Raw genomic sequence first — 14,194 nt, 5'->3', positions numbered from 1 at the left:
TAATCTCAGCCACTTTTTCTTGCATCCGTTTTAAAAGTCCAAAATTTTTACCTGTCAAATTAGAAGAATCATCATTTGTCACATCAACAAAGTTTTCTTACTTCTGTCCTGACTTTTGCAAGCACGTACTGACTAGGGAATCCATTCCCGGACATGAATGAAACTGCTGTAATTCCCGGGAACAGCCAAGCTTGCAATATATAGTGTGTAAATATGTAAAAAATCTATCCAGAAATAACAGAGTTATAGTTGAAAATAAATAAGTGGCATGGTTTTTTGGCCCACTGTGTAGTGTGTTGCCTATTAATTAAGTTAACAGACAGCAGCAGTCAGTCTCCCGGCTCCCACAAAGACTGAGCACAGTGGACTGGGAGGAGTCTGCATTCTGCAGCTCATGAATGCCGGGATGGGGCAGACTTCATTGACGTTTGTCAGACAACAGCTTTGAACAGCAACTTGAAATTGTAATGCGTCAGTCTGTTGCATCCGTATTATCTGTGCCAAGAATCTTGCCATCACAGAATGATGACATGAAACTGTATGCATCAGTAAAAGCTGAAATGGCGGTGTTTCAGAGTAACGGCAAGCACAGGTGTTGTTTAGAACAAGTGTATCAGTATCTGATGACTGCCACCTACTTCAGTGGAGGCAGAGCGTGCTTTCTCAGCGTCTGGCTTACTCTGCACGAATGTGCGCTCTCGCCTGGATGCCCACACGCTGGACACGTTTTGCTTTCTACACTCTTATTACCACAACTAACTGGATACATGTACTTATATGACAGCATGAACTGCTTGTACATAAGGTTAGTCTTTTATTGCTGTCAAAATATTGCAGTAGTTTTATTAAAAATAAGTGTCGGTCGTTCTAAAACCGTTCACATGTGAGATGCCCATGCACTGTGTCATCCCCGGGATTCCCGAATTCCCGGGAATGGATAAACCTGTCTGGGAATGGATTCCCTAGTACTGACTACAGTAAATAAATTCTTATCAGTTGTCCCTTTCACTGACTACATATATGCCAGTCCCTCTGTCATTTCAAGGACTTGTTGTTCCTTTCAAAATAATTAGCAGCTGCGCTGTGTCACCAACATCACTAGAGATGCATGACATATCTGGAACTATATTATTGGCCAATGTTCATTAAAAATGACATCGAAATTGGTCAGATGTGTACATTTTTACCAATACAGCCGATCAATATAATTTGGGCTTGTCAACACTGTTCACTAAATAATGAAATGTTTTCATTGTTAGTTGTGGCAGACATTAAGCTGCAGAAAAACATGCATGTACGTACAGCCCCTTGTGCTCACAAAAAACACGGAACGTTTTGCTGACGCGTTTTGTTTATTCATTTGGCAGATATCGTTAGTAAAGCAGCATGTCAGCCGTGTGGTCATATTTTTCTGTGAAAAAGGAAGATAACAGAGTTGCAATCTGCTCTAACTGCAAAAATGAAGTAATGCGAGGAGTCTGTAGAATTAAATCTTTAAATTCCACAAATTTAATTACACATCTGAAGAACCACCATAACAAATTATACATAGAATTTCTAGCAGTTAATGCTACCAAAACGAAAGTTAAATCAAACGCTCACTAGCAGTTACCTCATACAGCAAACCCTTCAAAACGTAAAGATGTTTTCTCAAGACGGTGCCAGAGCTAAAGGCATAACTACTTAAATAATGGAAATGATCGCACTTGATGACCAATCTTTTTCCCTAGTTGTGGAAGATTTCATCGGTTGCTACATCATTTAGAACCTCTGTACATTTTTTCCAATCCTGCTATACTTAGCAGATGTCTCACTGCCTGCATTATATTATGCGATTGCTACACACATCAATGAGCTTTTAAGAAACAATGTCACCAGCATTAGCTTCACTACAGATCTGTGGAGCTCGGAGGTCAGCCCCATGAGTATGTTGAGTGTAACAGTACACTGGATTGACGGAAATTTGGAGACAAAAAGAGAACCGTAGAAATCATCATTATGCTGCCGAGACTCGTGTGACCTAAATACGAAGAAAACTGTTTGTTGCAGTTTTTGCAAATTATTGCTTAGTTGAATTACCTGAAAAAAACACCTGAAGCATATACATTTTTATGGTTTTTGAGCTACTGTTGCAGTCTCCTGCAAATTCCCTCTTTTATACCCTGTCCTTTCTGATGAAATCTCCCATTTTTATCAATTTCAGTATGCGTCTGCACGGTCACATCTAGCTGCATACTGACACGCCCAGGCAAGCACTTGCCATCTCCATCTTCCACGGGCCAGACAGAATCAGACCAATTTGGCCCACATTCAGTACAGTGCCCAGGTCTGCATTAAGGGGTTTTTGGCATTATTACCACTAAATTACATAACCCAAAAATAAGCTGTTATTACTCTAATGTAAGAAGGACCTGCAAATTTCTGAAGTGTATAGTAAGTACAAAACATAATTTTTAAATGAAAGTATTTATATATACTTTTTTTCACTCCAATATAAACTAAATAAAGCAGAAAAAATAGTGCTTTATGGATTTCTCTCCAAAAAATTCATTTTACAGGATATAACCTATTCCATTTTATAATGCTCAACCCTGTAATCAGTTTTCACCCTGTGCCACAGTCTGTCAGTCGTCATTGTTAAAAAGATGTCATATCCCATAGCATTGCAAAGTTTTTAGTGTTTGGCACAAGGTGTCCCTTTTTGGAAAAATTTAGACTCTTATGCCTAACCAGTTTCTCAAAACAAGTATTGCAGTAGTAGTGTTTTTTTTTTTGAAAAATATACACACAAGCTCACATACTATATATCACTTTGAAGCAACAAGTAAACCGTTTTCAGCTACAGTGATATAAACAGTCATCAAATCACAGATTTCGTATAATAAAAAAAATAAAGATCCTGTCAGAACTTATTCCGCCTTTATTGCAAAATACAAAGGTGAAAAATCAGAAACTGATTAGTTGAAAAATCTTTTAATAATCAAGAATGTTGTTGTTATTCAGAATCAGCCAATCACGATATGTCTTTCTGAGTGAGCTCAGATAAAGTGTGACTGGTCCTGTAGGGTTATTCTGATCTCCTCTTAGTTGCAACATACTCCAAAAGCCATGGCCTATAAAGAGCTTTTAAAACATGAGCAGGATCTCATCATTGAAAGGTATCAAAATCATTAAACATCCCATGGAACATAGTAAAAACAGTCATCAACAAGTGAAGAAAATATAGCTCAACAGTGACTTGACAAAGATTTGAACGTCCCTCCAAGAGGCCTACAGCAACATTAAAGTAGCTGTAGGATTTCCTAGCAAGTACTGGTTGTTCCTTACATGTGACAACAATCAAGTCATATTCTTCATATGTCTGAGTTGTGTATTAGCGTAGCAAGATGAAAGCTTATTTCCACAAAGAAAAACATAAAAAGGTATACCCAGTCTCTTGTGGAAAAATGTATTATGGTTTGTTGGCATTAATTCCAAAAGGTATGTTTTGTGCAAACAAAAAAAACACATTGCATCATCAAAAGGACACCATACTCACAGTGAAGCGTGTTGGAGGCCTTATCATACTTTGCAGCTGCTTTTCTTCTGCTGGAACTGGGGCTTTAGTAAAAGTGGTTGGAATCATGAATATCTCCAAATATCAGTCTATTTTGGCAGAAAACCTTCAAGCATCTGCTAAGAAGATGAAGAGGAACTTCACATTCAGCATGACGATGACCCAAGCATGCATGAAAATTAACAAAGCAATGGCTTCTTCAAAGGGAGGATCAATGTTTTGGAATGGCCCAGGCAGAGCCCAGACCCTAATCCAGTTAAAAATCTGTGGGATTACCTGAAGAGTGCTATGCGAGATTCCCTGGTAATTTGACAAATCTGACAGTTTTTTGCAAGGAGGAGAAGGCAAAAAGTGCCAAGTCCTCATGTGCCAAACTGACTGACTCTTACCCAAAAAGACTCAGTGCTGTAATAAAATCAAATTGTGCTTCAGCTGAGTATTAGTTTAGGTGTTGTGTACTCTCATGCGGGTTTTTATGATTTTTTTTTTTCTGTTTTCACTAAGCAGTTTCTGGTTTGTCTTCAGTTTCTTTGTGTAGATTGCAATTTTCAATCTGTTCTGTCAGGATTTATCATCTTTGTGAGTTGTGATTTTAGCAGTGGTGCATAGACTTTATATATCCACTGCATATGTGTATAATTATGTACTCCTCTAAATCTTTTAAAATTATTTTTACTGATAGTCCTTGAAGCAATTTCGGTTTCTGCAATTCACACATGTTCTCCAGCCTTCTGTTGCATTTACTCCACAGAAGTTAAGCACATTTATTTGTGCTGCTTTTTTCTTTAATGTCACATTTTGATTAAAATGCTAAGTGCTAAGTTACAGGTGGGGAATATGCCTCTGCTGGGCACAGTATAAAGCGGCAGCCCTGAGCACAGAGCTAGTCATACAGACGCATATACCGAAACTGGGTTGCAAGCACGAGACGTGTTCACGGTATAATCCACCCCACAATCGCCTTCAAAAAGATGAACATTGCTCTGCAAGATTTTTCCCCCGGCTTCTTATACCCGTCTCTTCATAATCTCGCCTGTCCTTGACTCCTCAAGTCCCAGTTTGATTTTCACTTTGTAATCTTGCTCTTTTCTGACTTCATGTTGTTTGGGCTGTAGCACAATTAAAAATGTGATAAAATATTACACATTTATGCAGTCAATCCATTTTTTCTTTATTTCCCTTTTTAAGCATTGAAGTCAAATTCCTAAAAACAGTAGTACAAACCTATCTGCCCTAGCACTGAAAGAGCACATTTTTTTTCCAGCTAAGACCAAGAAAGAGATTAACACGAAACAGAAGAATGCTCCCAGCGTTTAAGCACCAGCAACCTACATTAGCATTGAACATGGAATAAATTGTGGAGCCTTTGTGTCATGGTAGTAGGTATTCTGGAAGCACAGTGGTGTCCTTGTGACCTTCCAGCATTTAGCAGAAATTGCCAAGAGTAAATCGAACATATAATTTGCCTGTGTTGAGTTGTTTGAAATTAATTAGGTTTGGTTTGTGTATTTGCATGCTTCCAATTCTTTATATAAATATTTACCAAATTTTTAAGATTTTAATTTCTTAGTGACTATTCAACACACAGTATTTTTGCAATGTACTGTGTGTATCTTTGGGTCCTGCTACACACGTTTATTTTTCATCTTAACATTGTTTTCATGACGCCCATTGAAATGCTGGGGATGTACTTATTTTATGCAACGGCTGTTCATAACAAGAAAAAAGTTTCCGGCAAAGAGTAAATATCTTATTATGTAGCTAAATTTAGCTTTGCTGGTTCATTGTTGTGCATTCCTACAACTGCATTTTAATTTTTATTTAGTTGGAGAAACTGATTTTTGTTTTATGTTCCTTTATCTTATTGCTAGTTTAATATTAAAAACTAAGGGGCTCCGCCCCCTGCTCTCTTCGCTCGCCCACTCCCGGGTTTGGTGAACCGGTTATATAATTTAAAGAGATTCTTATTTTCATTTCATTCATTTTTTATTTCTTGATATTTGTCAGTGATAAAGCTGTTGTGAATGAGTTATTCCTCCTCCCCCTCCGGGGCGCGCTACACACCAGCCTCTTGGTGTCTCTGCTGCTCGCATTGTGAAAAGGTGGGCTAAACGCACGCTAAGGAGATGTGGTTGCTCCTCCGAAACCCCTCTTAAATGGTGATACATTGGGAAACAAATACATTTATTTTTTTTACCTCCTTTTTGCTTGAGCAGCTGATGGCTTTCTGTTGCACAGCACTTTGAACATTTAAAAAGCCTGTACAGCAGCTGTACTTTTGTCTGACTGCCTTGTCTCACGGGACGTTATAGTGTCTCCAAGAAAATCCTTCCAAGATTTTTTTTTTTTAATAACAGAGAAGTTTTCTTCATTTTTTAATTACCCAGATTAGTACTATGAAAAATCTTAACCATCATAATCATTAACCAGTTGATTTAAAATGTGTATGAATTGCAAAATGGAAACTGCAAACACCAAAATGTAACGTAAATGGTCTAGTGATGAAGACAGTGATGTTTTAACCCTCCCCCAAATAGGTGCCCTCACTGGTGTATCGGATTGTGTGGGAAGCACTATATCTGTATAGGTGTATAGATTTGTGTGGGAAGCACTGTATGTGTATAGGTGTATGTTTTTATAGCTATCTCAGCTCTGCAAACGGTGGAAAGATACTTCTAAGGAAAATTATGAAGTACACCATTTCTTTACATAAAAGAAAATATTTTTGGATGCTTTCCATTAAGCTTGTGCTAGCCTAAATGTTTGTTTAAATGATTGGACATGGTTTCATGATCATAGTTTGTCATCAAACAACTCTAACCCAACTTGTAAAATAACAAGTTGTAGTATTTTTTCACTTCATATTTTAATTGTACTTGTTTTGGGTACACTTTAACCATCCATCCATCCATCCATTATCTAACCCACTATATCCTAACTACAGGGTCACAGGGGTCTTTTGGAGCCAATCCCAGCCAATACAGGGTGCAAGGCAGGAAACAAACCCTGGGCAGGGTGCCAGCCCACCACAGACAGTTTAACCAATCTTTTTATAAATCTATATATAAAGCAGGGTCGATGTATGTGTGTATGTATGTTTGTCCACTATACAAATCTGCACCGGGCGTCCGATCGCCACCAAACTGGGCATGGGGCTGCTTTGTGACCAGGAGGAGGTCATGGGGTATGTTTGGTTGGGGAAAAATGTCCTTGGTCAAGCGCATGATTCCTTTTGACCAACACAACGTTCGCAAAAAGTCCCTGTACTTATCAGCGATAAGATGGCGGCATGTTGCAGCTGAGGATCTGAGTGAGCGAGAGGAGTCTGTTGGAGATCAGTGAGGTTGTGGAGAGCTTTAAATGTTCAGAGCAGTATTTTGTATTGTATTCTGTAGTTAACAGGGAACCAGTGAAGTTGACAGAGAGCTGGTGTAATATGTTCAGTGGATTTAGAACAGCAAGTTATCCTGGCAGCAGCATTTTGAGTAAGTTGTAAGCAATGGATACGTTTTTGTGGGATGCCAGATAGAATATCCATCCATTATCAAAACTGCTATATCTTAACTACACGGGGGGTCTGCTGGAGCCAATCCCAGCCAACACAGCGTTCAAGGCAGGAAACAAACCCAGGGCAGGGCACACACACACCCCAAGCACACACTAGGGGCAATTTAGAATCGCCAGTCCACCTAACCTGCATGTCTTTGGACTGTGGGAGGAAACCAGAGAACCCGGAGGAAACCCACGCAGACATGGGGAGAACATGCAAACTCCATGCAGGGAGGACCTGGGAAGTGAACCCGGGTCTTCTAACTGCAAGGCAGAATAGAATAGCATTACAGTAATCTATACGTGAGGTGACTCGGGCATTAACCAATACTTCAATACTATGTTGCGTAAAAACAGGACGAAGTCTAGAAATGTTTCGGAAATGGAAGAAGACATTATAAGAAATGTAACTTATCTGGGAGTAATTTTTTAATAATGATGATAATAATATTTAATTGCCATTATTAGTGTATATATGGAAATAAATAATGGCATGTAAACGATTCGCCAAAATCTACACTGTTTTAAATGTTATTGTTTTTTCATCAGAAAACTCGGTTTCCATGTCTACCTGTATTAGTTTAAAAGGCACTTTTGCCACTCGCAATAGGGCGGACACGCTGACGTATCGTGTCGACTGGGCAACACAGTGACAGCGGAGTCTTATTTATATATGTCTATATGTGCGTCTCTGTTAACCAATGTTTCTTTAAATTGCCAAGAGATGCTGGAACAGTCCAAGTATCGGAAGGCCGACTACTTTCATCAGGTGACTGCTTTTCGCTATTATACCCATGCCACCTAAAAATAAACGTAGAATTAGATGGTCCACTTCTAATGCCAGAAAAGTCTGTTTCAACGGCGTGTGAAACTTTGCGCAAGACATGAACATGTTTTTATACCAGGCATTCCGCTGATTCCTAATGATTTAACCTTTGATTTCAAACGTCTACTATTTCCTGTTCGTTTGGCTTTTACTAAGTCAATTAATAAGGCTCGAGGGCAATCACTGCTAGTTAAAGGCATCAGTTTGGAAATTCCATGCTTTTCACACAGACTGCTCTATGTAGCATGTTCTAGTGTGGGCAATCCTCAGAATTTGTTCATTTTCGCACCACAAGGCAAAACAAATATACTGTATCCAAAGCCTCTAAAATCACACTTATATTGCCTATTACAATAAAATGTCAATCAGAAAAATGTTAGTTCAATTTCTATGTTCTGTTTCTTTTATTTGGGAAGTTCACCAGTTACAGATTCCTGGGCAACGGCGGGTACTCCTGCTAGTAAAGTAAAAGGGTAAAAATATTCACATGATACACTTTGGATTGTACTTGGTGTTGAAAATATCTGTGACAATGTATTGCTTCTAAAATCAACACTAGTAACAAATACTAGCTGTGACTTGAGTCTTGTTGCTAGCATAATTTTACATTCTTACAAAATAGAAGATTTTGTCATGAAGTGTTAAGATGTTTTTTTTGGTTGAAGGACTAAAATACACTTTCTCCTAAGCAAGTGAAAGCATCCTTATCTTTTGCTCTGAAAAGAAGACAGAACTTTGTAAAAGAATACCTTAGGCCAACTGCAGGAATTTAGTTATAATCTATATTTGACTATATACTTGGTTAACAACATAAATTTTGTTTTATTGTACAGTTTGTGGTATTTGTCAATCGGTTCATTTATTCATTTATGCTCTTTTATCCTTGCTTGTTTCTTTTCACACACTTTACATGAAATGTTTCAGCTTTCTTTCCCAATTCATTTATTACAATAGTTGCGTTTTTACTCATAAGGACGATCTTTAAATGTGCTTTTTTGATGTCTTCATTGTTTACATTTTTATACAGATATAAGTACAGTACATTTTAAATGAATTCATCTTAATGTTACTTTAGTTATTGTAGTTTTACTAATAACTCCAAATGAGGTTTTAACAATCCAGTCAGAAGTTTTATGCTTGGAAATTTGGTGGTGTTTAAGTACTAGATTGCATAAGACATTCCAGTTTTGTCCTATTGTATGCTGATTTGCTACAGAACAGGTATAGAACTTGTGAATTTTGTGAAAGAGGTGTTTCTAAATCATTTACCCTGTCTGCTTTGTTTGTTAGACAGTTCTCCTACCAAATATATTAATTTATGAACAAGGACTATAAAAGGAGTGTAGCTAGGCAAGGTAATACAGTGGAATATCGGTTTGCGAGCATAATTCGTTCCAGAAATGTGCTCGCAATCCAAAGCACTCGTACATGAAAGCGAATTTCCCCATAAGAAATAATGGAAACTCAGAAGATTCGTTCCACAACACAAAACTATTCATATAAAAATGATTTAATCAATACTAATAAAAGGCAAAGCCCTCACTCACTCACTCACTCACTCACTCACTCATCACTAATTCTCCAACTTCCCGTGTAGGTAGAAGGCTGAAATTTGGCAGGCTCATTCCTTACAGGTTACTTACAAAAGTTGGGCAGGTTTCATTTCGAAATTCTACGCCTAATGGTCATAACTGGAAGGTATTTTCTCCATTAACTGTAATGGAGTTGAGCTGGAATGGCGTGGGGGCGGAGTTTCGTGTGACATCATCACGCTCTCACGTAATCACGTGAACTGACTGTCAAGCGCAGTGCGTAGAAAACCAGGAAGACCTCCAAAAAGCGCTTAAGAAAACATGCATTATATAATTGAGAAGGCAGCGAAACAATAAGAAGCGAGCGAGTGACATATACTACCATATTCATGACTGCTGCTACCTCGGAAAGAAAGCAAGGTGTAAACCTAAACTTTAAATTAAGTTCATAGACAGACTACCGCTGGCGTTTCACTTGCCCACAGGTAATGCGGGATACAAGTTTAATGAGAGGACGAGGATATAAGCGAGTTTTGATCACTTTGTAACTAAGTTAAAATTGTAGGTGAAGGGGTGTGCTTATGCAAATTCGAGACTGTGTTTGTGGGGATTGACAGTTAAAGGCGGGTGGGGAGTCACGTCATCATCTCCCTCCCATTCATCTCATTTGGCTCTGAGCTGAGCTCTGCAGCTACGCCGTCTTCCGAAGCAATTTGTCAGACTGCCACCAAATACTCACAGAAAAATCCACAAGTTAATACACACGCTGTCTCTATAGAGTTTCTCCACACTGAATCCTCCAGGCACTACTTACAAAAGGTTACATTGACAATCGTGTTACGTTATTTTTAAAATCTTTCCCTTAGCACAAGCACAGCTGAGAAGCTTCGATGCATGTGCTCCATACGCGTTAAAAATAATGCATTTAATCACACTTTGCATTACAAGCAAAGGGAGCTTTTGTCAATGCATGATTTCCTGGTACACCGATTACTTTGATCAGCGCATCCCGATTCATTTTACCCTCGCACCACCTTAGTTTGAGAAGAAGTATGAAAAAATATGAGGTTAACACAGAAAAACAGATCACCAATTCAAGCTTTATGAATAATCGATTCGCCATCAATAATTGTTTTGGTAAAGCCATCCTCCTTCCATTTTATAATTTTTCCGCCACTAGCCGTGATTAAATGAACGGTAAATAAAGTAAGAGCAAAGCGAGGGTGACTTATTTAGGCAGGCATATATATGACAGCAACACTCATGACAATGTCAATCATGTTACGTTATTATTAAAATGTTTCCTTTTCTTTTCATTACTTCTTTAACACACTACTTCTCCGCGGCGGGTATTTTGATATATATATATATATATATATATATATATATATATATATATATATATATATATATGAATGACCTCAAAGAGCGCTGAGACTTTTGATATCATGAGCGTGTCTGCAAAACTGTGGTCTCCTGCCCTGCAAAAGTCGAGCAGCCAGCGCGTGCATAGCTGTGCGGCCTTTGAGGCGCTGACTGCGCTTCTGCCTTAAGTCAAAGTGAGCACTTTTAATTTTTTTCATCCTCCCCCTGCGCTATAGCCCAGACAAGTGCAAACACGGGACCCCTTTTCTACACCACGGCAAAATAATATCAAGGCGATTCACACTTTCTTTTGCACGTATACGATTATAAGGTTCTCACCCCGGATTATGAAGACACGCACACGAGTAGAGGACTGACATTCTACACCACGGCAAAATAATATTAAGGCGATTCACACTTTCTTTTGCACGTATACGATTATGAGATTCTCACCCCGGATTATGAAGACACGCACACGAGTAGAGGACTGACAGTGCCATCACAGCCGAATAATGGCGAGGACGTCTCACCAGTCTACACAAGACCCACCGCGACTGTCCTCAAAAGGCGATCATAATGTCAGCGAACACATCTCTCTATACTATATAAAAGAAAAAGGCAACTTTCCTTTCTTTACACCTTTTTCCTTTTATCCCAAACCAAAGCCTTTCTAAACAACACTGCAGAGGACACAAAAATAATTTTCTTTAATTGCGGTAAGGCACATTACCAGAGGCACAAATTTGAGCGTTCACATAGAAAATGTAATTTCTATACCACAGCCGTCGTGTAGCGCCTTTCAAAAGGGATCTACTACGAGAGATGATCCATATACATTTTAGCTGCTGTTAGTTACTTACCTGTTGTGTTACACAGTCTTTAAAATGTAGTTTACCATAACCACTCCAGTAGTGCTCAATGTACCTGTACTTCTTAAAAGCGTTAATGTTTTACTGTTTAATAACTTATAGACTATATTTTATTATTTCTCCCTTGCACTCAGTGACCAAAGCTATACACACAAGTATATGTATGTGTATATATATGTATGTATGTGTGTGTGTGTATATATATATATATATATATATATATATATATATATATATATATATACACACATATATATAATTTGTGTGTGTGTGTGTATGTGTGTGTATATATATGTAGATATACAGTCATGTGAAAAAATTAGGACACCCTTTGAAAGCATGTGGTTTTTGTAACATTTTTAATAAATGGTTATTTCATCTCCGTTTCAACAATACAGAGAGATTAAAGTAATCCAACTAAACAAAGAAAACTGAAGAAAAGTCTTTTCAAGATCTTCTGTAAATGTCATTCTACAAAAATGCCTATTCTAACTGAGGAAAAGATAGGACACCCTCACATGTATTCCCTCTTAAATTGGCTCAGATCTCACACAGGTATATCACACCAGGTGCACATAATTAGTAGATCGTTACTCTGCATGTTGAATGAGGCTTGCCCTATTTAAACCTCAGACATTTAGTTTGGTGTGCTCCTGACTGTTGAAGTGAGAGTGAGCACCATGGTGAGAACAAAAGAGCTGTCAGAGGACTTCAGAAAAAGATTGTAGCAGCCTATGAGTCTGGGAAGGGATTTAAAAGATCTCAAAAGATTTTGAAATCAGCCATTCCACTGTCCGGAAGATAGTCTACAAGTGGAGGGCTTTCAAAACAACTGCCAACATGCCCAGGACTGGTCAGCCCCAGCAAGTTCACCCCAAGAGCAGACCGCAAGATGCTAAAAGAGGTCTCCAAAACCCTAAAGTGTCATCTCGAGAACTACAGCAGGCTCTGGCTACTGTTGATGTAGAAGTACATGCCTCTACAATCAGAAAGAGACTGTACAAGTTTAACTTGCATGGGAGGTGTGCAAGGAGGAAACCTTTGCTTTCCAAGAGAAACATCGAGGCCAGACTGACATTTGCCAGAGATAAAGTTGACAAAGACCAGGACTTCTGGAATAATGTTCTTTGGACAGATGAGTCCAAAATTGAATTATTTGGACACAACAGCAGAGGACATGTTTGGCGAAACCAAACACAGCATTCCAAGAAAAGAACCTCATACCAACTGTGAAGCATGGAGGTGGAAGTGTCATGGTTTGGGGCTGCTTTGCTGCAGCAGGACCTGGTCAGCTCACCATCATAGAATCCACGATGAATTCTACTGTGTATCAGAAGGTGCTTGAAGAACATGTGAGACCATCAGTTAGAAAATTAAAGCTGAAGCGGAACTGGACCATGCAACATGACAATGACCCAAAACATACTAGTAAATCAACCAAAGATTGGCTGAAAAAGAAGAAATGGAGAGTCCTGGAATGGCCAAGTCAAAGTCCAGATTTGAATCCCATTGAGATGCTGTGGGGTGACTTGAAAAGGGCTGTACGTGCAAGAAACCCCTCAAACATCTCACAGCTGAAAAAGTTCTGCATTGAGGAGTGGGGTAAAATTTCCTCAGACCGATGTCGAAGACTGGTAGATGGCTACAAGAACCGTCTCACTGCAGTTATTTCAGCCAAAGGAGGTAACACTCGCTATTAGGGGCAAGGGTGTCCTATCTTTTCCTCAGTTAGAATAGGCATTTTTGTAGAATGACATTTACAGAAGATCTTGAAAAGACTTTTCTTCAGTTTTCTTTGTTTAGTTGGATTACTTTAATCTCTCTGTATTGTTGAAACGGAGATGAAATAACCATTTATTAAAAATGTTACAAAAAACCACATGCTTTCAAAGGGTGTCCTAATGTTTTCACATGACTGTATGTATATATATATATGTGTGTATATGTAGATATGAAGATATGTATGTGTGTGTATATATATATATATATATATATATATATATATATATATATATATATATATATATATGTGTGTGTGTGTATATGTATATGACAGCAGCAATCAAGCTGTGACAAAACAGTAAAAGGAGGCGTGTCAGACGTCGTGGTACATTTTCTGATGCAGCTAGACGAAAAAAACTTTGTGACACTGCCGCCAAATACACAAAACAATTACTTTGACAATCATGTTATATTATTTTTAAAATGTTTCCTTTTCTTTTTCGTACCTTCTTTAACACACTACTTCTCCGCTGCGAAGCGCGGGTAATCTGCTAGTACACAATATATAGTAAAAATACATAAAACAAGTTAACCTGCACTTTAACTTTGAAAAGAATATGGCTGGTGTGAGTGAATTTCTAAACTCTTTTGGGATTCCACCCAACAGGATGACAGGCTGAAGAGCATCCCGAAGCTACCGCAGACTCCAAGTGCTGTAGCAGTTCACCGTAAAAGTGAATTCAAAAAGATCACGGACATGCTATAAGCGCCTGCC

General features: G+C 38.5%; 1 protein-coding gene across 1 annotated transcript in view; it reads left to right on the top strand.

Moving 5' to 3' along the window:
* The window catches only part of LOC120535559 (ubiquitin-conjugating enzyme E2 Q1), a 123,103-nt gene that overhangs the window by 35,794 nt on the left and 73,115 nt on the right, over nucleotides 1-14,194 (top strand). The gene's annotated exons all lie outside the window — the stretch shown is intronic.

Source organism: Polypterus senegalus, chromosome 1 (assembly GCF_016835505.1).
Source record: "Polypterus senegalus isolate Bchr_013 chromosome 1, ASM1683550v1, whole genome shotgun sequence".
Taxonomy (NCBI): Eukaryota; Metazoa; Chordata; class Cladistia; order Polypteriformes; family Polypteridae; genus Polypterus; species Polypterus senegalus.
Note: the sequence above shows the minus strand (reverse complement) of the source record. Positions and strands in the feature narration are given on the sequence as shown.